At 70.6% G+C, this 23183-nt stretch overlaps 12 non-coding genes across 12 annotated transcripts; all 12 read right to left on the bottom strand.

Annotated features, from left to right (window-relative positions):
• Positions 1 to 1105: 1105 nt before the first annotated feature.
• Positions 1106 to 1224, bottom strand: LOC135364852 (5S ribosomal RNA). The gene has a single exon (XR_010412660.1). It is a non-coding gene; the product is annotated as a 5S ribosomal RNA (ribosomal RNA).
• Positions 1225 to 3039: 1815 nt separating this feature from the next.
• Positions 3040 to 3158, bottom strand: LOC135364851 (5S ribosomal RNA). Its single transcript, XR_010412659.1, has one exon. It is a non-coding gene; the product is annotated as a 5S ribosomal RNA (ribosomal RNA).
• A 1811-nt stretch (positions 3159 to 4969) lies between these two features.
• LOC135364850 (5S ribosomal RNA) lies at positions 4970 to 5088 on the bottom strand. Its single transcript, XR_010412658.1, has one exon. It is a non-coding gene; the product is annotated as a 5S ribosomal RNA (ribosomal RNA).
• A 1813-nt stretch (positions 5089 to 6901) lies between these two features.
• LOC135364849 (5S ribosomal RNA) lies at positions 6902 to 7020 on the bottom strand. Its single transcript, XR_010412657.1, has one exon. It is a non-coding gene; the product is annotated as a 5S ribosomal RNA (ribosomal RNA).
• A 1811-nt stretch (positions 7021 to 8831) lies between these two features.
• Positions 8832 to 8950, bottom strand: LOC135364848 (5S ribosomal RNA). Its single transcript, XR_010412656.1, has one exon. It is a non-coding gene; the product is annotated as a 5S ribosomal RNA (ribosomal RNA).
• A 1827-nt stretch (positions 8951 to 10777) lies between these two features.
• Positions 10778 to 10896, bottom strand: LOC135364847 (5S ribosomal RNA). Its single transcript, XR_010412655.1, has one exon. It is a non-coding gene; the product is annotated as a 5S ribosomal RNA (ribosomal RNA).
• A 1809-nt stretch (positions 10897 to 12705) lies between these two features.
• LOC135364846 (5S ribosomal RNA) lies at positions 12706 to 12824 on the bottom strand. The gene has a single exon (XR_010412654.1). It is a non-coding gene; the product is annotated as a 5S ribosomal RNA (ribosomal RNA).
• A 1818-nt stretch (positions 12825 to 14642) lies between these two features.
• LOC135364845 (5S ribosomal RNA) lies at positions 14643 to 14761 on the bottom strand. Its single transcript, XR_010412653.1, has one exon. It is a non-coding gene; the product is annotated as a 5S ribosomal RNA (ribosomal RNA).
• A 1811-nt stretch (positions 14762 to 16572) lies between these two features.
• LOC135364844 (5S ribosomal RNA) lies at positions 16573 to 16691 on the bottom strand. Its single transcript, XR_010412652.1, has one exon. It is a non-coding gene; the product is annotated as a 5S ribosomal RNA (ribosomal RNA).
• A 1827-nt stretch (positions 16692 to 18518) lies between these two features.
• LOC135364843 (5S ribosomal RNA) lies at positions 18519 to 18637 on the bottom strand. The gene has a single exon (XR_010412651.1). It is a non-coding gene; the product is annotated as a 5S ribosomal RNA (ribosomal RNA).
• Positions 18638 to 20448: 1811 nt separating this feature from the next.
• LOC135364841 (5S ribosomal RNA) lies at positions 20449 to 20567 on the bottom strand. The gene has a single exon (XR_010412649.1). It is a non-coding gene; the product is annotated as a 5S ribosomal RNA (ribosomal RNA).
• Positions 20568 to 22380: 1813 nt separating this feature from the next.
• On the bottom strand, positions 22381 to 22499 carry LOC135364840 (5S ribosomal RNA). Its single transcript, XR_010412648.1, has one exon. It is a non-coding gene; the product is annotated as a 5S ribosomal RNA (ribosomal RNA).
• Positions 22500 to 23183: the final 684 nt, after the last annotated feature.

Genomic DNA, 23183 nt, shown 5'->3' with positions numbered 1-23183 from the left:
ACAGACACACACCCCCCACCCCACACCCCACACCCCACACACCCCACACACCCCCACACCCCCACACCCCCACCCACCCCCCCACCCATCCCCCCGCCCCCCCACACACACAAACAGGAGGAGACTGTGTTGGCTAGGCAGCTAGCCCTCGGGAGGGTGGTCGTGCTTGGGTGGGCTCTGGGCACCGAGGAGCCCCTCGGGGCCGAGATGCGCAGCCAAGGCGTCACGAGACCCGCTCTGCTCCCGTTCCCGCCCTGGACCCACTCTGGTCCTCGGGGCATGTGGGCGATTCCTCCTCTGCTGTCGTCCTTTATATGGGGGGCTGCTTTGGGGCGAGGTGCAGGGCGCCCCCCTCTCCCCATCTTGCTGAGCGAGCGAGCCTCGGTCTTCGCTTCGCTGTTGCAGGGAGACTAAGCACGGATTCTGGTGCCAGCGGGTGGTCCCGGGCGCCAAGGGGGGAGGCCCCGGGCGACCGGCCATCTTGTGTCCTGCCCACCCGGAGCGGGGACCCCCGGCACGGGGGCAAAGGGACGGTGTTCCAAGGGAAGGAAGGGAATGCCCGCGGGTGGGAGCGCACCCCAGGGCTGCTGGGGACAAGGTGGAGGCGGGCCCAGGCCTAAGGTGGGGCCAGTTGCCCAGTGCGGTCGTGCGCTCCGGGCGGCCCGATGGAATGGCTAGGGGATGTGGGGATGAGGGCCCGAGGCGCAGGACCATGGGAGGACACGCCTGCCCAGAGCGGGTGCCGTCCGGCCCGCGCTGGCCCCGGCCCATCGGTGCCAGGGTCTTCGTCGCCCTCCCGCGTTCCCTCCCTCCGAAGGCGTCGCCTTCGCCCACCCCGCCCGCCCCCATCGACCCCCAGCCCAGCCCTCTGGATCCGGTGTGCGTGGGCGTGGTGGCTTGGAGGCCCAAGGGCTGGCTGGAAGACGCCTGCCCCTGCAGGGGGCACCTGCTGCGAGCCAGGGACTCGCGGTGCGGTGCGCGGCTGGCGAGGGGCCAGGGGGGCACGGGGCGTTTGGAGGAAGCCTAGTTGGGCAAGGGGGCGGGGTGCTGTGGCGGTAAAGGTATGGGAAGGGTGGCCCAAGGGGAAAGAAAAGGCAAAGAAAAAAGCCTACAGCACCCGGTATTCCCAGGCGGTCTCCCATCCAAGTACTAACCAGGCCCGACCCTGCTTAGCTTCCGAGATCAGACGAGATCGGGCGCGTTCAGGGTGGTATGGCCGTAGACGTGTGCGGCTGCCGCTGGCCGCCCTAAGAGCCTGCTCTGCGCCTCCCGGGCCCAGCCGTGCCCCTCCTCAGCCCTCACCCGAACCCCGCCTGCCCTGCGCCTTGCACCTGCCTGCCTGCCAGCCGCCCAGGGGACGTGGCCCCTCCGGTGCCCCGCAGTCGTGGAAGTCCGGGCGCTCTCCCTGCCGGGGACTCTCCAGTCCCGGGGGCCGCCGCCGCCCCACCGCCTCCTGGCTACCGGCATGGCAAAGGGAAGCGTCGGGGCGGGGCGCGGTGGGCGCGGCCCCTGAGGTGTTTTCCGCGCCCCCCACCCCCAGCGTCCCACCCGTCGCCCTAGGCCAAGCCAGGCCGGCCACCAGGCCTTTCTGCCTCTCCACCCCGCCTGGCTCCAAGCCAACCCGGAGCCACCGGCGCCCCCAGGGACCCTCCTCATCAGCCCAACCCCGTCGCCCTTCCTCCGCCACCCTTCCCCTGCCCACCCACCGACAAGAGGACCCGACTGAGGGACACCAGAAGCCGGCTGGCATAGACAGACGCACAGACCCACGGGGAAAGACAGAGACACGGACGGACGGACGGACGGAGATGTAGACAGAGAGGAAGAGAGGGACAGAGAGGGAGAACACAGACAGAGTATCCAACACACACCCCCGCTCTGGCCCCAAGACAGACAGACGCGGACCCTGACCTGGATGCGGACAGGGACGGAGACACAGGGGCACACCCCAGAAACAGACACACACACCACACACACACCACACACACCACACACACACCACACACACACACACACACACACACAGAGGAAGAGACTGTGTTGGCTAGGCAGCTAGCCCTCCTCGGGAGGGTGGTCGTGCTTGGGTGGGCTCTGGGCACCGAGGAGCCCCCCGGGGCCGAGGTCGCGCAGCCAAGGCCTCAGGAGACCCGCCCTGCTCCCGTTCCCGCCCAGGACCCACTCTGGGCCTGGGGGCGTGCGGGCGATTCCTCCTCTGCTCTCGTCCTTTATTTGGGGGGCCGCTTTGGGGCGTGGTGCAGGGCCGCCCCCTCCCGCCGTCTTGCCGAGCGAGCGAGCCTCGCTGTGCGCTTCGCTGTTGCGGGGACACTGAGCACGGAGTCGGGGGCCAACGGGTGGTCCCGGGTGCCAACGGGGGAGGCCCCGGGCGGTCGGCCATCTTGTGTCCTGCCCACACGGAGCGAGGACCCCCGGCCTGGGGGCAGAGGGACGGTGTTCCGCGGGAAGGAAGGGAATGCCCGCGCGCGCGGGAGCGCAGCCCAGGGCGGGTGGGGAGAAGGTGGAGGCGGGCCCAGGCCTAAGGTGGGGCCGGTTGCCCGGTGCGCTTGTGCACTCGGGGCGGCCCAAGGGAATGGCTAGGGGCTCCGGGGATGAGGCCCCGAGGCGCAGGACCTTGGGAGGGCACGCCTGCCGAGACGGGGTGCCGTCCCGCCCGCGCTCCCCCCGCCCCAAGCCCGCGGGCGGTCCTCGCCGCCCTCCCCCTTTCCCTCCCTGCGAAGCCGCCGCCTCCGCCCACCCAGCCCGCCCCCACCTCCCCCAGCCCGCCCCTCTGGATCGGGTGTGCGTGGGCGTGGTGGCTGTGAGGTGGAAGGGCTGGGGGCTGCCTGCCGGTGCAGCGGGCACAAGCTGCGAGACAGGGACCCTCGGTGCGGTGCGCGGCTGGCGAGGGGCCAGGGGGGCACCGGGCGTTTGCAGGAGGCCTTGTTGGGCAAGGGGCGGAGGGGGCGGGGCGGGGGGGGGGGGACTGTGGCGGCGAAGGGAGAGGAAGGGAGGCCGAAGGGGAAAGAAAAGGCAAAGAAAAAAAGCCTACAGCACCCGGTATTCCCAGGCGGTCTCCCATCCAAGTACTAACCAGGCCCGACCCTGCTTAGCTTCCGAGATCAGACGAGATCGGGCGCGTTCAGGGTGGTATGGCCGTAGACGTGTGCCGCTGCCGCTGGCCGCCCTAAGAGCCTGCTCTGCGCCTCCGGGCCGCAGCCGTGCCCCTCCTCAGCCCCCAACCGCCCCACGCCTGCCCTGTGCCTTGCACCTGCCTGCCTGCCAAACCGCCCAGAGGACGTGGCGCCTCCAGCGCCCCGCAGTCGCGGAACACCGAGCGCTCTCACGGCCCGATACTCTCCAGACCCGGGGGCCGCCGCCTGGCTCCCGAGAGGGCCAAGGGGAGCGTCGGGGCGCGGGGGGCGTGGCCCGCGCGCTGTTCTCCGCGCCCCCCCACCCCCGGCGCCCCACCCGCCGCCCTTAGGGCAAGCCAGGCCCGCCACCAGGCCCTTCCGCCTCTCCACCCCGGCCTGGTTCCAAGCCAACCCGGAGCCACCGGCGCCCCCAGGGACCCTCCTCATCAGCCCAACCCCGTCGCCCTTCCTCCGCCACCCTTCCCCTGCCCACCCACCGACAAGAGGACCCGACTGAGGGACACCAGAAGCCGGCTGGCATAGACAGACGCACAGACCCACGGGGAAAGACAGAGACACGGACGGACGGAGATGTAGACAGAGAGGAAGAGAGAGACAGAGAGGGAGACACAGACAGAGTATCCAACACACGCCCCCGCTCTGGCCCCAAGACAGACAGACGCGGACCCTGACCTGGATGCGGACAGGGACGGAGACACAGGGGCACACCACAGAAACAGACACACACCCCCCACCCCACACCCCACACCCCACACACCCCACACACCCCCACACCCCCACACCCCCACCCACCCCCCCACCCATCCCCCCGCCCCCCCACACACACAAACAGGAGGAGACTGTGTTGGCTAGGCAGCTAGCCCTCGGGAGGGTGGTCGTGCTTGGGTGGGCTCTGGGCACCGAGGAGCCCCTCGGGGCCGAGATGCGCAGCCAAGGCGTCACGAGACCCGCTCTGCTCCCGTTCCCGCCCTGGACCCACTCTGGTCCTCGGGGCATGTGGGCGATTCCTCCTCTGCTGTCGTCCTTTATATGGGGGGCTGCTTTGGGGCGAGGTGCAGGGCGCCCCCCTCTCCCCATCTTGCTGAGCGAGCGAGCCTCGGTCTTCGCTTCGCTGTTGCAGGGAGACTAAGCACGGATTCTGGTGCCAGCGGGTGGTCCCGGGCGCCAAGGGGGGAGGCCCCGGGCGACCGGCCATCTTGTGTCCTGCCCACCCGGAGCGGGGACCCCCGGCACGGGGGCAAAGGGACGGTGTTCCAAGGGAAGGAAGGGAATGCCCGCGGGTGGGAGCGCACCCCAGGGCTGCTGGGGACAAGGTGGAGGCGGGCCCAGGCCTAAGGTGGGGCCAGTTGCCCAGTGCGGTCGTGCGCTCCGGGCGGCCCGATGGAATGGCTAGGGGATCTGGGGATGAGGGCCCGAGGCGCAGGACCATGGGAGGACACGCCTGCCCAGAGCGGGTGCCGTCCGGCCCGCGCTGGCCCCGGCCCATCGGTGCCAGGGTCATCGTCGCCCTCCCGCGTTCCCTCCCTCCGAAGGCGTCGCCTTCGCCCACCCCGCCCGCCCCCATCGACCCCCAGCCCACCCCTCTGGATCCGGTGTGCGTGGGCGTGGTGGCTTGGAGGCCCAAGGGCTGGCTGGAAGACGCCTGCCCCTGCAGGGGGCACCTGCTGCGAGCCAGGGACTCGCGGTGCGGTGCGCGGCTGGCGAGGGGCCAGGGGGGCACGGGGCGTTTGGAGGAAGCCTAGTTGGGCAAGGGGGCGGGGTGCTGTGGCGGTAAAGGTATGGGAAGGGTGGCCCAAGGGGAAAGAAAAGGCAAAGAAAAAAGCCTACAGCACCCGGTATTCCCAGGCGGTCTCCCATCCAAGTACTAACCAGGCCCGACCCTGCTTAGCTTCCGAGATCAGACGAGATCGGGCGCGTTCAGGGTGGTATGGCCGTAGACGTGTGCGGCTGCCGCTGGCCGCCCTAAGAGCCTGCTCTGCGCCTCCCGGGCCCAGCCGTGCCCCTCCTCAGCCCTCACCCGAACCCCGCCTGCCCTGCGCCTTGCACCTGCCTGCCTGCCAGCCGCCCAGGGGACGTGGCCCCTCCGGTGCCCCGCAGTCGTGGAAGTCCGGGCGCTCTCCCTGCCGGGGACTCTCCAGTCCCGGGGGCCGCCGCCGCCCCACCGCCTCCTGGCTACCGGCATGGCAAAGGGAAGCGTCGGGGCGGGGCGCGGTGGGCGCGGCCCCTGAGGTGTTTTCCGCGCCCCCCACCCCCAGCGTCCCACCCGTCGCCCTAGGCCAAGCCAGGCCGGCCACCAGGCCTTTCTGCCTCTCCACCCCGCCTGGCTCCAAGCCAACCCGGAGCCACCGGCGCCCCCAGGGACCCTCCTCATCAGCCCAACCCCGTCGCCCTTCCTCCGCCACCCTTCCCCTGCCCACCCACCGACAAGAGGACCCGACTGAGGGACACCAGAAGCCGGCTGGCATAGACAGACGCACAGACCCACGGGGAAAGACAGAGACACGGACGGACGGACGGACGGAGATGTAGACAGAGAGGAAGAGAGGGACAGAGAGGGAGAACACAGACAGAGTATCCAACACACACCCCCGCTCTGGCCCCAAGACAGACAGACGCGGACCCTGACCTGGATGCGGACAGGGACGGAGACACAGGGGCACACCCCAGAAACAGACACACACACCACACACACACCACACACACCACACACACACCACACACACACACACACACACACAGAGGAAGAGACTGTGTTGGCTAGGCAGCTAGCCCTCCTCGGGAGGGTGGTCGTGCTTGGGTGGGCTCTGGGCACCGAGGAGCCCCCCGGGGCCGAGGTCGCGCAGCCAAGGCCTCAGGAGACCCGCCCTGCTCCCGTTCCCGCCCAGGACCCACTCTGGGCCTGGGGGCGTGCGGGCGATTCCTCCTCTGCTCTCGTCCTTTATTTGGGGGGCCGCTTTGGGGCGTGGTGCAGGGCCGCCCCCTCCCGCCGTCTTGCCGAGCGAGCGAGCCTCGCTGTGCGCTTCGCTGTTGCGGGGACACTGAGCACGGAGTCGGGGGCCAACGGGTGGTCCCGGGTGCCAACGGGGGAGGCCCCGGGCGGTCGGCCATCTTGTGTCCTGCCCACACGGAGCGAGGACCCCCGGCCTGGGGGCAGAGGGACGGTGTTCCGCGGGAAGGAAGGGAATGCCCGCGCGCGCGGGAGCGCAGCCCAGGGCGGGTGGGGAGAAGGTGGAGGCGGGCCCAGGCCTAAGGTGGGGCCGGTTGCCCGGTGCGCTTGTGCACTCGGGGCGGCCCAAGGGAATGGCTAGGGGCTCCGGGGATGAGGCCCCGAGGCGCAGGACCTTGGGAGGGCACGCCTGCCGAGACGGGGTGCCGTCCCGCCCGCGCTCCCCCCGCCCCAAGCCCGCGGGCGGTCCTCGCCGCCCTCCCCCTTTCCCTCCCTGCGAAGCCGCCGCCTCCGCCCACCCAGCCCGCCCCCACCTCCCCCAGCCCGCCCCTCTGGATCGGGTGTGCGTGGGCGTGGTGGCTGTGAGGTGGAAGGGCTGGGGGCTGCCTGCCGGTGCAGCGGGCACAAGCTGCGAGACAGGGACCCTCGGTGCGGTGCGCGGCTGGCGAGGGGCCAGGGGGGCACCGGGCGTTTGCAGGAGGCCTTGTTGGGCAAGGGGCGGAGGGGGCGGGGCGGGGGGGGGGGGACTGTGGCGGCGAAGGGAGAGGAAGGGAGGCCGAAGGGGAAAGAAAAGGCAAAGAAAAAAAGCCTACAGCACCCGGTATTCCCAGGCGGTCTCCCATCCAAGTACTAACCAGGCCCGACCCTGCTTAGCTTCCGAGATCAGACGAGATCGGGCGCGTTCAGGGTGGTATGGCCGTAGACGTGTGCCGCTGCCGCTGGCCGCCCTAAGAGCCTGCTCTGCGCCTCCGGGCCGCAGCCGTGCCCCTCCTCAGCCCCCAACCGCCCCACGCCTGCCCTGTGCCTTGCACCTGCCTGCCTGCCAAACCGCCCAGAGGACGTGGCGCCTCCAGCGCCCCGCAGTCGCGGAACACCGAGCGCTCTCACGGCCCGATACTCTCCAGACCCGGGGGCCGCCGCCTGGCTCCCGAGAGGGCCAAGGGGAGCGTCGGGGCGCGGGGGGCGTGGCCCGCGCGCTGTTCTCCGCGCCCCCCCACCCCCGGCGCCCCACCCGCCGCCCTTAGGGCAAGCCAGGCCCGCCACCAGGCCCTTCCGCCTCTCCACCCCGGCCTGGTTCCAAGCCAACCCGGAGCCACCGGCGCCCCCAGGGACCCTCCTCATCAGCCCAACCCCGTCGCCCTTCCTCCGCCACCCTTCCCCTGCCCACCCACCGACAAGAGGACCCGACTGAGGGACACCAGAAGCCGGCTGGCATAGACAGACGCACAGACCCACGGGGAAAGACAGAGACACGGACGGACGGAGATGTAGACAGAGAGGAAGAGAGAGACAGAGAGGGAGACACAGACAGAGTATCCAACACACGCCCCCGCTCTGGCCCCAAGACAGACAGACGCGGACCCTGACCTGGATGCGGACAGGGACGGAGACACAGGGGCACACCACAGAAACAGACACACACCCCCCACCCCACACCCCACACCCCACACACCCCACACACCCCCACACCCCCACACCCCCACCCACCCCCCCACCCATCCCCCCGCCCCCCCACACACACAAACAGGAGGAGACTGTGTTGGCTAGGCAGCTAGCCCTCGGGAGGGTGGTCGTGCTTGGGTGGGCTCTGGGCACCGAGGAGCCCCTCGGGGCCGAGATGCGCAGCCAAGGCGTCACGAGACCCGCTCTGCTCCCGTTCCCGCCCTGGACCCACTCTGGTCCTCGGGGCATGTGGGCGATTCCTCCTCTGCTGTCGTCCTTTATATGGGGGGCTGCTTTGGGGCGAGGTGCAGGGCGCCCCCCTCTCCCCATCTTGCTGAGCGAGCGAGCCTCGGTCTTCGCTTCGCTGTTGCAGGGAGACTAAGCACGGATTCTGGTGCCAGCGGGTGGTCCCGGGCGCCAAGGGGGGAGGCCCCGGGCGACCGGCCATCTTGTGTCCTGCCCACCCGGAGCGGGGACCCCCGGCACGGGGGCAAAGGGACGGTGTTCCAAGGGAAGGAAGGGAATGCCCGCGGGTGGGAGCGCACCCCAGGGCTGCTGGGGACAAGGTGGAGGCGGGCCCAGGCCTAAGGTGGGGCCAGTTGCCCAGTGCGGTCGTGCGCTCCGGGCGGCCCGATGGAATGGCTAGGGGATGTGGGGATGAGGGCCCGAGGCGCAGGACCATGGGAGGACACGCCTGCCCAGAGCGGGTGCCGTCCGGCCCGCGCTGGCCCCGGCCCATCGGTGCCAGGGTCTTCGTCGCCCTCCCGCGTTCCCTCCCTCCGAAGGCGTCGCCTTCGCCCACCCCGCCCGCCCCCATCGACCCCCAGCCCAGCCCTCTGGATCCGGTGTGCGTGGGCGTGGTGGCTTGGAGGCCCAAGGGCTGGCTGGAAGACGCCTGCCCCTGCAGGGGGCACCTGCTGCGAGCCAGGGACTCGCGGTGCGGTGCGCGGCTGGCGAGGGGCCAGGGGGGCACGGGGCGTTTGGAGGAAGCCTAGTTGGGCAAGGGGGCGGGGTGCTGTGGCGGTAAAGGTATGGGAAGGGTGGCCCAAGGGGAAAGAAAAGGCAAAGAAAAAAGCCTACAGCACCCGGTATTCCCAGGCGGTCTCCCATCCAAGTACTAACCAGGCCCGACCCTGCTTAGCTTCCGAGATCAGACGAGATCGGGCGCGTTCAGGGTGGTATGGCCGTAGACGTGTGCGGCTGCCGCTGGCCGCCCTAAGAGCCTGCTCTGCGCCTCCCGGGCCCAGCCGTGCCCCTCCTCAGCCCTCACCCGAACCCCGCCTGCCCTGCGCCTTGCACCTGCCTGCCTGCCAGCCGCCCAGGGGACGTGGCCCCTCCGGTGCCCCGCAGTCGTGGAAGTCCGGGCGCTCTCCCTGCCGGGGACTCTCCAGTCCCGGGGGCCGCCGCCGCCCCACCGCCTCCTGGCTACCGGCATGGCAAAGGGAAGCGTCGGGGCGGGGCGCGGTGGGCGCGGCCCCTGAGGTGTTTTCCGCGCCCCCCACCCCCACCCCCACCCCCAGCGTCCCACCCGTCGCCCTAGGCCAAGCCAGGCCGGCCACCAGGCCTTTCTGCCTCTCCACCCCGCCTGGCTCCAAGCCAACCCGGAGCCACCGGCGCCCCCAGGGACCCTCCTCATCAGCCCAACCCCGTCGCCCTTCCTCCGCCACCCTTCCCCTGCCCACCCACCGACAAGAGGACCCGACTGAGGGACACCAGAAGCCGGCTGGCATAGACAGACGCACAGACCCACGGGGAAAGACAGAGACACGGACGGACGGACGGACGGAGATGTAGACAGAGAGGAAGAGAGGGACAGAGAGGGAGAACACAGACAGAGTATCCAACACACACCCCCGCTCTGGCCCCAAGACAGACAGACGCGGACCCTGACCTGGATGCGGACAGGGACGGAGACACAGGGGCACACCCCAGAAACAGACACACACACCACACACACACCACACACACCACACACACACCACACACACACACACACACACACACAGAGGAAGAGACTGTGTTGGCTAGGCAGCTAGCCCTCCTCGGGAGGGTGGTCGTGCTTGGGTGGGCTCTGGGCACCGAGGAGCCCCCCGGGGCCGAGGTCGCGCAGCCAAGGCCTCAGGAGACCCGCCCTGCTCCCGTTCCCGCCCAGGACCCACTCTGGGCCTGGGGGCGTGCGGGCGATTCCTCCTCTGCTCTCGTCCTTTATTTGGGGGGCCGCTTTGGGGCGTGGTGCAGGGCCGCCCCCTCCCGCCGTCTTGCCGAGCGAGCGAGCCTCGCTGTGCGCTTCGCTGTTGCGGGGACACTGAGCACGGAGTCGGGGGCCAACGGGTGGTCCCGGGTGCCAACGGGGGAGGCCCCGGGCGGTCGGCCATCTTGTGTCCTGCCCACACGGAGCGAGGACCCCCGGCCTGGGGGCAGAGGGACGGTGTTCCGCGGGAAGGAAGGGAATGCCCGCGCGCGCGGGAGCGCAGCCCAGGGCGGGTGGGGAGAAGGTGGAGGCGGGCCCAGGCCTAAGGTGGGGCCGGTTGCCCGGTGCGCTTGTGCACTCGGGGCGGCCCAAGGGAATGGCTAGGGGCTCCGGGGATGAGGCCCCGAGGCGCAGGACCTTGGGAGGGCACGCCTGCCGAGACGGGGTGCCGTCCCGCCCGCGCTCCCCCCGCCCCAAGCCCGCGGGCGGTCCTCGCCGCCCTCCCCCTTTCCCTCCCTGCGAAGCCGCCGCCTCCGCCCACCCAGCCCGCCCCCACCTCCCCCAGCCCGCCCCTCTGGATCGGGTGTGCGTGGGCGTGGTGGCTGTGAGGTGGAAGGGCTGGGGGCTGCCTGCCGGTGCAGCGGGCACAAGCTGCGAGACAGGGACCCTCGGTGCGGTGCGCGGCTGGCGAGGGGCCAGGGGGGCACCGGGCGTTTGCAGGAGGCCTTGTTGGGCAAGGGGCGGAGGGGGCGGGGCGGGGGGGGGGGGACTGTGGCGGCGAAGGGAGAGGAAGGGAGGCCGAAGGGGAAAGAAAAGGCAAAGAAAAAAAGCCTACAGCACCCGGTATTCCCAGGCGGTCTCCCATCCAAGTACTAACCAGGCCCGACCCTGCTTAGCTTCCGAGATCAGACGAGATCGGGCGCGTTCAGGGTGGTATGGCCGTAGACGTGTGCCGCTGCCGCTGGCCGCCCTAAGAGCCTGCTCTGCGCCTCCGGGCCGCAGCCGTGCCCCTCCTCAGCCCCCAACCGCCCCACGCCTGCCCTGTGCCTTGCACCTGCCTGCCTGCCAAACCGCCCAGAGGACGTGGCGCCTCCAGCGCCCCGCAGTCGCGGAACACCGAGCGCTCTCACGGCCCGATACTCTCCAGACCCGGGGGCCGCCGCCTGGCTCCCGAGAGGGCCAAGGGGAGCGTCGGGGCGCGGGGGGCGTGGCCCGCGCGCTGTTCTCCGCGCCCCCCCACCCCCGGCGCCCCACCCGCCGCCCTTAGGGCAAGCCAGGCCCGCCACCAGGCCCTTCCGCCTCTCCACCCCGGCCTGGTTCCAAGCCAACCCGGAGCCACCGGCGCCCCCAGGGACCCTCCTCATCAGCCCAACCCCGTCGCCCTTCCTCCGCCACCCTTCCCCTGCCCACCCACCGACAAGAGGACCCGACTGAGGGACACCAGAAGCCGGCTGGCATAGACAGACGCACAGACCCACGGGGAAAGACAGAGACACGGACGGACGGAGATGTAGACAGAGAGGAAGAGAGAGACAGAGAGGGAGACACAGACAGAGTATCCAACACACGCCCCCGCTCTGGCCCCAAGACAGACAGACGCGGACCCTGACCTGGATGCGGACAGGGACGGAGACACAGGGGCACACCACAGAAACAGACACACACCCCCCACCCCACACCCCACACCCCACACACCCCACACACCCCCACACCCCCACACCCCCACCCCCCCCCCACCCATCCCCCCCCCCCACACACACACAAACAGGAGGAGACTGTGTTGGCTAGGCAGCTAGCCCTCGGGAGGGTGGTCGTGCTTGGGTGGGCTCTGGGCACCGAGGAGCCCCTCGGGGCCGAGATGCGCAGCCAAGGCGTCACGAGACCCGCTCTGCTCCCGTTCCCGCCCTGGACCCACTCTGGTCCTCGGGGCATGTGGGCGATTCCTCCTCTGCTGTCGTCCTTAATATGGGGGGCTGCTTTGGGGCGAGGTGCAGGGCGCCCCCCTCTACCCATCTTGCTGAGCGAGCGAGCCTCGGTCTTCGCTTCGCTGTTGCAGGGAGACTAAGCACGGATTCTGGTGCCAGCGGGTGGTCCCGGGCGCCAAGGGGGGAGGCCCCGGGCGACCGGCCATCTTGTGTCCTGCCCACCCGGAGCGGGGACCCCCGGCACGGGGGCAAAGGGACGGTGTTTCAAGGGAAGGAAGGGAATGCCCGCGGGTGGGAGCGCACCCCAGGGCTGCTGGGGACAAGGTGGAGGCGGGCCCAGGCCTAAGGTGGGGCCAGTTGCCCAGTGCGGTCGTGCGCTCCGGGCGGCCCGATGGAATGGCTAGGGGATCTGGGGATGAGGGCCCGAGGCGCAGGACCATGGGAGGACACGCCTGCCCAGAGCGGGTGCCGTCCGGCCCGCGCTGGCCCCGGCCCATCGGTGCCAGGGTCATCGTCGCCCTCCCGCGTTCCCTCCCTCCGAAGGCGTCGCCTTCGCCCACCCCGCCCGCCCCCATCGACCCCCAGCCCACCCCTCTGGATCCGGTGTGCGTGGGCGTGGTGGCTTGGAGGCCCAAGGGCTGGCTGGAAGACGCCTGCCCCTGCAGGGGGCACCTGCTGCGAGCCAGGGACTCGCGGTGCGGTGCGCGGCTGGCGAGGGGCCAGGGGGGCACGGGGCGTTTGGAGGAAGCCTAGTTGGGCAAGGGGGCGGGGTGCTGTGGCGGTAAAGGTATGGGAAGGGTGGCCCAAGGGGAAAGAAAAGGCAAAGAAAAAAGCCTACAGCACCCGGTATTCCCAGGCGGTCTCCCATCCAAGTACTAACCAGGCCCGACCCTGCTTAGCTTCCGAGATCAGACGAGATCGGGCGCGTTCAGGGTGGTATGGCCGTAGACGTGTGCGGCTGCCGCTGGCCGCCCTAAGAGCCTGCTCTGCGCCTCCCGGGCCCAGCCGTGCCCCTCCTCAGCCCTCACCCGAACCCCGCCTGCCCTGCGCCTTGCACCTGCCTGCCTGCCAGCCGCCCAGGGGACGTGGCCCCTCCGGTGCCCCGCAGTCGTGGAAGTCCGGGCGCTCTCCCTGCCGGGGACTCTCCAGTCCCGGGGGCCGCCGCCGCCCCACCGCCTCCTGGCTACCGGCATGGCAAAGGGAAGCGTCGGGGCGGGGCGCGGTGGGCGCGGCCCCTGAGGTGTTTTCCGCGCCCCCCACCCCCAGCGTCCCACCCGTCGCCCTAGGCCAAGCCAGGCCGGCCACCAGGCCTTTCTGCCTCTCCACCCCGCCTGGCTCCAAGCCAACCCGGAGCCACCGGCGCCCCCAGGGACCCTCCTCATCAGCCCAACCCCGTCGCCCTTCCTCCGCCACCCTTCCCCTGCCCACCCACCGACAAGAGGACCCGACTGAGGGACACCGGAAGCCGGCTGGCATAGACAGACGCACAGACCCACGGGGAAAGACAGAGACACGGACGGACGGACGGACGGAGATGTAGACAGAGAGGAAGAGAGGGACAGAGAGGGAGAACACAGACAGAGTATCCAACACACACCCCCGCTCTGGCCCCAAGACAGACAGACGCGGACCCTGACCTGGATGCGGACAGGGACGGAGACACAGGGGCACACCCCAGAAACAGACACACACACCACACACACACCACACACACCACACACACACCACACACACACACACACACACACACACAGAGGAAGAGACTGTGTTGGCTAGGCAGCTAGCCCTCCTCGGGAGGGTGGTCGTGCTTGGGTGGGCTCTGGGCACCGAGGAGCCCCCCGGGGCCGAGGTCGCGCAGCCAAGGCCTCAGGAGACCCGCCCTGCTCCCGTTCCCGCCCAGGACCCACTCTGGGCCTGGGGGCGTGCGGGCGATTCCTCCTCTGCTCTCGTCCTTTATTTGGGGGGCCGCTTTGGGGCGTGGTGCAGGGCCGCCCCCTCCCGCCGTCTTGCCGAGCGAGCGAGCCTCGCTGTGCGCTTCGCTGTTGCGGGGACACTGAGCACGGAGTCGGGGGCCAACGGGTGGTCCCGGGTGCCAACGGGGGAGGCCCCGGGCGGTCGGCCATCTTGTGTCCTGCCCACACGGAGCGAGGACCCCCGGCCTGGGGGCAGAGGGACGGTGTTCCGCGGGAAGGAAGGGAATGCCCGCGCGCGCGGGAGCGCAGCCCAGGGCGGGTGGGGAGAAGGTGGAGGCGGGCCCAGGCCTAAGGTGGGGCCGGTTGCCCGGTGCGCTTGTGCACTCGGGGCGGCCCAAGGGAATGGCTAGGGGCTCCGGGGATGAGGCCCCGAGGCGCAGGACCTTGGGAGGGCACGCCTGCCGAGACGGGGTGCCGTCCCGCCCGCGCTCCCCCCGCCCCAAGCCCGCGGGCGGTCCTCGCCGCCCTCCCCCTTTCCCTCCCTGCGAAGCCGCCGCCTCCGCCCACCCAGCCCGCCCCCACCTCCCCCAGCCCGCCCCTCTGGATCGGGTGTGCGTGGGCGTGGTGGCTGTGAGGTGGAAGGGCTGGGGGCTGCCTGCCGGTGCAGCGGGCACAAGCTGCGAGACAGGGACCCTCGGTGCGGTGCGCGGCTGGCGAGGGGCCAGGGGGGCACCGGGCGTTTGCAGGAGGCCTTGTTGGGCAAGGGGCGGAGGGGGCGGGGCGGGGGGGGGGGGGACTGTGGCGGCGAAGGGAGAGGAAGGGAGGCCGAAGGGGAAAGAAAAGGCAAAGAAAAAAAGCCTACAGCACCCGGTATTCCCAGGCGGTCTCCCATCCAAGTACTAACCAGGCCCGACCCTGCTTAGCTTCCGAGATCAGACGAGATCGGGCGCGTTCAGGGTGGTATGGCCGTAGACGTGTGCCGCTGCCGCTGGCCGCCCTAAGAGCCTGCTCTGCGCCTCCGGGCCGCAGCCGTGCCCCTCCTCAGCCCCCAACCGCCCCACGCCTGCCCTGTGCCTTGCACCTGCCTGCCTGCCAAACCGCCCAGAGGACGTGGCGCCTCCAGCGCCCCGCAGTCGCGGAACACCGAGCGCTCTCACGGCCCGATACTCTCCAGACCCGGGGGCCGCCGCCTGGCTCCCGAGAGGGCCAAGGGGAGCGTCGGGGCGCGGGGGGCGTGGCCCGCGCGCTGTTCTCCGCGCCCCCCCACCCCCGGCGCCCCACCCGCCGCCCTTAGGGCAAGCCAGGCCCGCCACCAGGCCCTTCCGCCTCTCCACCCCGGCCTGGTTCCAAGCCAACCCGGAGCCACCGGCGCCCCCAGGGACCCTCCTCATCAGCCCAACCCCGTCGCCCTTCCTCCGCCACCCTTCCCCTGCCCACCCACCGACAAGAGGACCCGACTGAGGGACACCAGAAGCCGGCTGGCATAGACAGACGCACAGACCCACGGGGAAAGACAGAGACACGGACGGACGGAGATGTAGACAGAGAGGAAGAGAGAGACAGAGAGGGAGACACAGACAGAGTATCCAACACACGCCCCCGCTCTGGCCCCAAGACAGACAGACGCGGACCCTGACCTGGATGCGGACAGGGACGGAGACACAGGGGCACACCACAGAAACAGACACACACCCCCCACCCCACACCCCACACCCCACACACCCCACACACCCCCACACCCCCACACCCCCACCCACCCCCCCACCCATCCCCCCGCCCCCCCACACACACAAACAGGAGGAGACTGTGTTGGCTAGGCAGCTAGCCCTCGGGAGGGTGGTCGTGCTTGGGTGGGCTCTGGGCACCGAGGAGCCCCTCGGGGCCGAGATGCGCAGCCAAGGCGTCACGAGACCCGCTCTGCTCCCGTTCCCGCCCTGGACCCACTCTGGTCCTCGGGGCATGTGGGCGATTCCTCCTCTGCTGTCGTCCTTTATATGGGGGGCTGCTTTGGGGCGAGGTGCAGGGCGCCCCCCTCTCCCCATCTTGCTGAGCGAGCGAGCCTCGGTCTTCGCTTCGCTGTTGCAGGGAGACTAAGCACGGATTCTGGTGCCAGCGGGTGGTCCCGGGCGCCAAGGGGGGAGGCCCCGGGCGACCGGCCATCTTGTGTCCTGCCCACCCGGAGCGGGGACCCCCGGCACGGGGGCAAAGGGACGGTGTTCCAAGGGAAGGAAGGGAATGCCCGCGGGTGGGAGCGCACCCCAGGGCTGCTGGGGACAAGGTGGAGGCGGGCCCAGGCCTAAGGTGGGGCCAGTTGCCCAGTGCGGTCGTGCGCTCCGGGCGGCCCGATGGAATGGCTAGGGGATGTGGGGATGAGGGCCCGAGGCGCAGGACCATGGGAGGACACGCCTGCCCAGAGCGGGTGCCGTCCGGCCCGCGCTGGCCCCGGCCCATCGGTGCCAGGGTCTTCGTCGCCCTCCCGCGTTCCCTCCCTCCGAAGGCGTCGCCTTCGCCCACCCCGCCCGCCCCCATCGACCCCCAGCCCAGCCCTCTGGATCCGGTGTGCGTGGGCGTGGTGGCTTGGAGGCCCAAGGGCTGGCTGGAAGACGCCTGCCCCTGCAGGGGGCACCTGCTGCGAGCCAGGGACTCGCGGTGCGGTGCGCGGCTGGCGAGGGGCCAGGGGGGCACGGGGCGTTTGGAGGAAGCCTAGTTGGGCAAGGGGGCGGGGTGCTGTGGCGGTAAAGGTATGGGAAGGGTGGCCCAAGGGGAAAGAAAAGGCAAAGAAAAAAGCCTACAGCACCCGGTATTCCCAGGCGGTCTCCCATCCAAGTACTAACCAGGCCCGACCCTGCTTAGCTTCCGAGATCAGACGAGATCGGGCGCGTTCAGGGTGGTATGGCCGTAGACGTGTGCGGCTGCCGCTGGCCGCCCTAAGAGCCTGCTCTGCGCCTCCCGGGCCCAGCCGTGCCCCTCCTCAGCCCTCACCCGAACCCCGCCTGCCCTGCGCCTTGCACCTGCCTGCCTGCCAGCCGCCCAGGGGACGTGGCCCCTCCGGTGCCCCGCAGTCGTGGAAGTCCGGGCGCTCTCCCTGCCGGGGACTCTCCAGTCCCGGGGGCCGCCGCCGCCCCACCGCCTCCTGGCTACCGGCATGGCAAAGGGAAGCGTCGGGGCGGGGCGCGGTGGGCGCGGCCCCTGAGGTGTTTTCCGCGCCCCCCACCCCCACCCCCACCCCCAGCGTCCCACCCGTCGCCCTAGGCCAAGCCAGGCCGGCCACCAGGCCTTTCTGCCTCTCCACCCCGCCTGGCTCCAAGCCAACCCGGAGCCACCGGCGCCCCCAGGGACCCTCCTCATCAGCCCAACCCCGTCGCCCTTCCTCCGCCACCCTTCCCCTGCCCACCCACCGACAAGAGGACCCGACTGAGGGACACCAGAAGCCGGCTGGCATAGACAGACGCACAGACCCACGGGGAAAGACAGAGACACGGACGGACGGACGGACGGAGATGTAGACAGAGAGGAAGAGAGGGACAGAGAGGGAGAACACAGACAGAGTATCCAACACACACCCCCGCTCTGGCCCCAAGACAGACAGACGCGGACCCTGACCTGGATGCGGACAGGGACGGAGACACAGGGGCACACCCCAGAAACAGACACACACACCACACACACACCACACACACCACACACACACCACACACACACACACACACACACACAGAGGAAGAGACTGTGTTGGCTAGGCAGCTAGCCCTCCTCGGGAGGGTGGTCGTGCTTGGGTGGGCTCTGGGCACCGAGGAGCCCCCCGGGGCCGAGGTCGCGCAGCCAAGGCCTCAGGAGACCCGCCCTGCTCCCGTTCCCGCCCAGGACCCACTCTGGGCCTGGGGGCGTGCGGGCGATTCCTCCTCTGCTCTCGTCCTTTATTTGGGGGGCCGCTTTGGGGCGTGGTGCAGGGCCGCCCCCTCCCGCCGTCTTGCCGAGCGAGCGAGCCTCGCTGTGCGCTTCGCTGTTGCGGGGACACTGAGCACGGAGTCGGGGGCCAACGGGTGGTCCCGGGTGCCAACGGGGGAGGCCCCGGGCGGTCGGCCATCTTGTGTCCTGCCCACACGGAGCGAGGACCCCCGGCCTGGGGGCAGAGGGACGGTGTTCCGCGGGAAGGAAGGGAATGCCCGCGCGCGCGGGAGCGCAGCCCAGGGCGGGTGGGGAGAAGGTGGAGGCGGGCCCAGGCCTAAGGTGGGGCCGGTTGCCCGGTGCGCTTGTGCACTCGGGGCGGCCCAAGGGAATGGCTAGGGGCTCCGGGGATGAGGCCCCGAGGCGCAGGACCTTGGGAGGGCACGCCTGCCGAGACGGGGTGCCGTCCCGCCCGCGCTCCCCCCGCCCCAAGCCCGCGGGCGGTCCTCGCCGCCCTCCCCCTTTCCCTCCCTGCGAAGCCGCCGCCTCCGCCCACCCAGCCCGCCCCCACCTCCCCCAGCCCGCCCCTCTGGATCGGGTGTGCGTGGGCGTGGTGGCTGTGAGGTGGAAGGGCTGGGGGCTGCCTGCCGGTGCAGCGGGCACAAGCTGCGAGACAGGGACCCTCGGTGCGGTGCGCGGCTGGCGAGGGGCCAGGGGGGCACCGGGCGTTTGCAGGAGGCCTTGTTGGGCAAGGGGCGGAGGGGGCGGGGCGGGGGGGGGGGGACTGTGGCGGCGAAGGGAGAGGAAGGGAGGCCGAAGGGGAAAGAAAAGGCAAAGAAAAAAAGCCTACAGCACCCGGTATTCCCAGGCGGTCTCCCATCCAAGTACTAACCAGGCCCGACCCTGCTTAGCTTCCGAGATCAGACGAGATCGGGCGCGTTCAGGGTGGTATGGCCGTAGACGTGTGCCGCTGCCGCTGGCCGCCCTAAGAGCCTGCTCTGCGCCTCCGGGCCGCAGCCGTGCCCCTCCTCAGCCCCCAACCGCCCCACGCCTGCCCTGTGCCTTGCACCTGCCTGCCTGCCAAACCGCCCAGAGGACGTGGCGCCTCCAGCGCCCCGCAGTCGCGGAACACCGAGCGCTCTCACGGCCCGATACTCTCCAGACCCGGGGGCCGCCGCCTGGCTCCCGAGAGGGCCAAGGGGAGCGTCGGGGCGCGGGGGGCGTGGCCCGCGCGCTGTTCTCCGCGCCCCCCCACCCCCGGCGCCCCACCCGCCGCCCTTAGGGCAAGCCAGGCCCGCCACCAGGCCCTTCCGCCTCTCCACCCCGGCCTGGTTCCAAGCCAACCCGGAGCCACCGGCGCCCCCAGGGACCCTCCTCATCAGCCCAACCCCGTCGCCCTTCCTCCGCCACCCTTCCCCTGCCCACCCACCGACAAGAGGACCCGACTGAGGGACACCAGAAGCCGGCTGGCATAGACAGACGCACAGACCCACGGGGAAAGACAGAGACACGGACGGACGGAGATGTAGACAGAGAGGAAGAGAGAGACAGAGAGGGAGACACAGACAGAGTATCCAACACACGCCCCCGCTCTGGCCCCAAGACAGACAGACGCGGACCCTGACCTGGATGCGGACAGGGACGGAGACACAGGGGCACACCACAGAAACAGACACACACCCCCCACCCCACACCCCACACCCCACACACCCCACACACCCCCACACCCCCACACCCCCACCCACCCCCCCACCCATCCCCCCGCCCCCCCACACACACAAACAGGAGGAGACTGTGTTGGCTAGGCAGCTAGCCCTCGGGAGGGTGGTCGTGCTTGGGTGGGCTCTGGGCACCGAGGAGCCCCTCGGGGCCGAGATGCGCAGCCAAGGCGTCACGAGACCCGCTCTGCTCCCGTTCCCGCCCTGGACCCACTCTGGTCCTCGGGGCATGTGGGCGATTCCTCCTCTGCTGTCGTCCTTTATATGGGGGGCTGCTTTGGGGCGAGGTGCAGGGCGCCCCCCTCTCCCCATCTTGCTGAGCGAGCGAGCCTCGGTCTTCGCTTCGCTGTTGCAGGGAGACTAAGCACGGATTCTGGTGCCAGCGGGTGGTCCCGGGCGCCAAGGGGGGAGGCCCCGGGCGACCGGCCATCTTGTGTCCTGCCCACCCGGAGCGGGGACCCCCGGCACGGGGGCAAAGGGACGGTGTTCCAAGGGAAGGAAGGGAATGCCCGCGGGTGGGAGCGCACCCCAGGGCTGCTGGGGACAAGGTGGAGGCGGGCCCAGGCCTAAGGTGGGGCCAGTTGCCCAGTGCGGTCGTGCGCTCCGGGCGGCCCGATGGAATGGCTAGGGGATCTGGGGATGAGGGCCCGAGGCGCAGGACCATGGGAGGACACGCCTGCCCAGAGCGGGTGCCGTCCGGCCCGCGCTGGCCCCGGCCCATCGGTGCCAGGGTCATCGTCGCCCTCCCGCGTTCCCTCCCTCCGAAGGCGTCGCCTTCGCCCACCCCGCCCGCCCCCATCGACCCCCAGCCCACCCCTCTGGATCCGGTGTGCGTGGGCGTGGTGGCTTGGAGGCCCAAGGGCTGGCTGGAAGACGCCTGCCCCTGCAGGGGGCACCTGCTGCGAGCCAGGGACTCGCGGTGCGGTGCGCGGCTGGCGAGGGGCCAGGGGGGCACGGGGCGTTTGGAGGAAGCCTAGTTGGGCAAGGGGGCGGGGTGCTGTGGCGGTAAAGGTATGGGAAGGGTGGCCCAAGGGGAAAGAAAAGGCAAAGAAAAAAGCCTACAGCACCCGGTATTCCCAGGCGGTCTCCCATCCAAGTACTAACCAGGCCCGACCCTGCTTAGCTTCCGAGATCAGACGAGATCGGGCGCGTTCAGGGTGGTATGGCCGTAGACGTGTGCGGCTGCCGCTGGCCGCCCTAAGAGCCTGCTCTGCGCCTCCCGGGCCCAGCCGTGCCCCTCCTCAGCCCTCACCCGAACCCCGCCTGCCCTGCGCCTTGCACCTGCCTGCCTGCCAGCCGCCCAGGGGACGTGGCCCCTCCGGTGCCCCGCAGTCGTGGAAGTCCGGGCGCTCTCCCTGCCGGGGACTCTCCAGTCCCGGGGGCCGCCGCCGCCCCACCGCCTCCTGGCTACCGGCATGGCAAAGGGAAGCGTCGGGGCGGGGCGCGGTGGGCGCGGCCCCTGAGGTGTTTTCCGCGCCCCCCACCCCCAGCGTCCCACCCGTCGCCCTAGGCCAAGCCAGGCCGGCCACCAGGCCTTTCTGCCTCTCCACCCCGCCTGGCTCCAAGCCAACCCGGAGCCACCGGCGCCCCCAGGGACCCTCCTCATCAGCCCAACCCCGTCGCCCTTCCTCCGCCACCCTTCCCCTGCCCACCCACCGACAAGAGGACCCGACTGAGGGACACCGGAAGCCGGCTGGCATAGACAGACGCACAGACCCACGGGGAAAGACAGAGACACGGACGGACGGACGGACGGAGATGTAGACAGAGAGGAAGAGAGGGACAGAGAGGGAGAACACAGACAGAGTATCCAACACACACCCCCGCTCTGGCCCCAAGACAGACAGACGCGGACCCTGACCTGGATGCGGACAGGGACGGAGACACAGGGGCACACCCCAGAAACAGACACACACACCACACACACACCACACACACCACACACACACCACACACACACACACACACACACACAGAGGAAGAGACTGTGTTGGCTAGGCAGCTAGCCCTCCTCGGGAGGGTGGTCGTGCTTGGGTGGGCTCTGGGCACCGAGGAGCCCCCCGGGGCCGAGGTCGCGCAGCCAAGGCCTCAGGAGACCCGCCCTGCTCCCGTTCCCGCCCAGGACCCACTCTGGGCCTGGGGGCGTGCGGGCGATTCCTCCTCTGCTCTCGTCCTTTATTTGGGGGGCCGCTTTGGGGCGTGGTGCAGGGCCGCCCCCTCCCGCCGTCTTGCCGAGCGAGCGAGCCTCGCTGTGCGCTTCGCTGTTGCGGGGACACTGAGCACGGAGTCGGGGGCCAACGGGTGGTCCCGGGTGCCAACGGGGGAGGCCCCGGGCGGTCGGCCATCTTGTGTCCTGCCCACACGGAGCGAGGACCCCCGGCCTGGGGGCAGAGGGACGGTGTTCCGCGGGAAGGAAGGGAATGCCCGCGCGCGCGGGAGCGCAGCCCAGGGCGGGTGGGGAGAAGGTGGAGGCGGGCCCAGGCCTAAGGTGGGGCCGGTTGCCCGGTGCGCTTGTGCACTCGGGGCGGCCCAAGGGAATGGCTAGGGGCTCCGGGGATGAGGCCCCGAGGCGCAGGACCTTGGGAGGGCACGCCTGCCGAGACGGGGTGCCGTCCCGCCCGCGCTCCCCCCGCCCCAAGCCCGCGGGCGGTCCTCGCCGCCCTCCCCCTTTCCCTCCCTGCGAAGCCGCCGCCTCCGCCCACCCAGCCCGCCCCCACCTCCCCCAGCCCGCCCCTCTGGATCGGGTGTGCGTGGGCGTGGTGGCTGTGAGGTGGAAGGGCTGGGGGCTGCCTGCCGGTGCAGCGGGCACAAGCTGCGAGACAGGGACCCTCGGTGCGGTGCGCGGCTGGCGAGGGGCCAGGGGGGCACCGGGCGTTTGCAGGAGGCCTTGTTGGGCAAGGGGCGGAGGGGGCGGGGCGGGGGGGGGGACTGTGGCGGCGAAGGGAGAGGAAGGGAGGCCGAAGGGGAAAGAAAAGGCAAAGAAAAAAAGCCTACAGCACCCGGTATTCCCAGGCGGTCTCCCATCCAAGTACTAACCAGGCCCGACCCTGCTTAGCTTCCGAGATCAGACGAGATCGGGCGCGTTCAGGGTGGTATGGCCGTAGACGTGTGCCGCTGCCGCTGGCCGCCCTAAGAGCCTGCTCTGCGCCTCCGGGCCGCAGCCGTGCCCCTCCTCAGCCCCCAACCGCCCCACGCCTGCCCTGTGCCTTGCACCTGCCTGCCTGCCAAACCGCCCAGAGGACGTGGCGCCTCCAGCGCCCCGCAGTCGCGGAACACCGAGCGCTCTCACGGCCCGATACTCTCCAGACCCGGGGGCCGCCGCCTGGCTCCCGAGAGGGCCAAGGGGAGCGTCGGGGCGCGGGGGGCGTGGCCCGCGCGCTGTTCTCCGCGCCCCCCCACCCCCGGCGCCCCACCCGCCGCCCTTAGGGCAAGCCAGGCCCGCCACCAGGCCCTTCCGCCTCTCCACCCCGGCCTGGTTCCAAGCCAACCCGGAGCCACCGGCGCCCCCAGGGACCCTCCTCATCAGCCCAACCCCGTCGCCCTTCCTCCGCCACCCTTCCCCTGCCCACCCACCGACAAGAGGACCCGACTGAGGGACACCAGAAGCCGGCTGGCATAGACAGACGCACAGACCCACGGGGAAAGACAGAGACACGGACGGACGGAGATGTAGACAGAGAGGAAGAGAGAGACAGAGAGGGAGACACAGACAGAGTATCCAACACACGCCCCCGCTCTGGCCCCAAGACAGACAGACGCGGACCCTGACCTGGATGCGGACAGGGACGGA

This window comes from Mirounga angustirostris, unplaced genomic scaffold (genome assembly GCF_029215605.1).
Source record: "Mirounga angustirostris isolate CCGP_5_RB_7025 unplaced genomic scaffold, mMirAng1.0.hap1 SCAF_6, whole genome shotgun sequence".
Classification (NCBI taxonomy): domain Eukaryota; kingdom Metazoa; phylum Chordata; class Mammalia; order Carnivora; family Phocidae; genus Mirounga; species Mirounga angustirostris.
Note: the sequence above shows the minus strand (reverse complement) of the source record. Positions and strands in the feature narration are given on the sequence as shown.